Raw genomic sequence first — 479 nt, forward strand, 5'->3', positions numbered from 1 at the left:
AATGGTCATCTGTAAAGGCTTCCAGTAGCTGTCTGATAAGGACGTTTCCCTTTAAAATGTAGTAGAGTAGACGTGAAAATGGAATAATAAAGAGTATTATTTTCTCATGTACAGTACTGAGTTAATGTCCTTTGCAGCACTAGGTGTCTCACACAAACTACACAGCCAATATTACTGTTAATTATTTGTGTTTTTAAACACTGTGTAAAAATAAGGGTGTTACTTTGTGGAAACATACTGCGGCCTGTACTACGTTAGTCTATTGTGAAGGCGTGGGGCATTATGGGGAAAGGACCCAGCTTTCACTTTCGTTAATGTGTGGATTTTACCGGTGTAATGACTAACAAGAACACCTAGATTCTCAGGTCCTTGATTTTTTTCCCCCTTCAGTCGTTTATTGCAGAGACTAATGAAGCCATCAAGATTGAGATTTGGGCATACTGGTTTAAATAGTACATTTGAGTTCATCAAGAAGCACA

The sequence above is a fragment of the Monopterus albus genome, unplaced genomic scaffold, assembly GCF_001952655.1.
Source record: "Monopterus albus unplaced genomic scaffold, M_albus_1.0 scaffold80.1, whole genome shotgun sequence".
NCBI classification, from domain to species: domain Eukaryota; kingdom Metazoa; phylum Chordata; class Actinopteri; order Synbranchiformes; family Synbranchidae; genus Monopterus; species Monopterus albus.